At 34.7% G+C, this 917-nt stretch overlaps 1 protein-coding gene across 1 annotated transcript in view; it reads right to left on the bottom strand.

The window, feature by feature from the left end:
* The window catches only part of LOC106459067 (arylsulfatase B-like), a 22,812-nt gene that overhangs the window by 21,081 nt on the left and 814 nt on the right, over positions 1-917 (bottom strand).

Here is a 917-nt window from a genome sequence, read left to right on the forward strand (position 1 = left end):
CGTTGTAAATCCGCAGACATACCGCTGTGCTACTGGGGGGCCAAATCTAAGGAAACAACAGAATTGCACAATACCCTTCTTTTATCTAACATGTGTTTGAATATTTTCTCACTAGTAACATCTGAAATGTTTAGTTACCTCAACGCTCAACTAATATAAGCAAATGTTAATTATTTTGAAAGAGAAAATATAGGCCTATAAATTTTAACTATAATACTGTTTAATATTTTAAAAATTAGTTTAAACGACGAAAGCTGGTGAAGCATTAGTAACCAATAGGCTTAAAATTTGTGATAAAATCAGTACCCAAGAGGCCCTTCCAACAATACCAGAACTCGTCAATTGGGCTGAACAATGAGAGACAGAAAATTTTCTGAAACGCTATTTATATATATACAGTATAACCATAACATTAATATATGATACGTATATGGTCTATGGGTATAATGTTTCAAACCTACTACTAAACGCCGAAAGCTGACAAAGTATTACAAACCAATATGCCTAAAATTTGTAATAAAGATCACGCCTCTGATTTTAAATCCGTAATGGACAAATTCAGTGAATCTGGAAAAAAAACATATGCATTATATGCATTAATGTGATTTTTATCACTAATAATTTTTTTGTTATTTACTGGTATTATAACTTGATTAACGATAGACGCATGAAACAATGGTAAGAGAGTAATATGCCCCCTCTGACAAAGCAGAAAGTTTAAGGGTTTATGGTGCTAAAGTTTGGGGTTCGACCCCTGTCATGGGCATTGTGCACAGTGGCGAAGGAAGAAGTTGCAAAGTGTGGGTGTTTGGCTTGACATGCAGACTTACTTATTACTTATACTCTAGGTGGTAATTTGGGTTACGACCTTTCAACCTCAACATGTTTGAGGACAACCAGGGGTGTTCAGAAGCTTT

This window comes from Limulus polyphemus, unplaced genomic scaffold (genome assembly GCF_000517525.1).
Source record: "Limulus polyphemus unplaced genomic scaffold, Limulus_polyphemus-2.1.2 Scaffold554, whole genome shotgun sequence".
In the NCBI taxonomy this organism is placed as follows: Eukaryota; Metazoa; Arthropoda; class Merostomata; order Xiphosura; family Limulidae; genus Limulus; species Limulus polyphemus.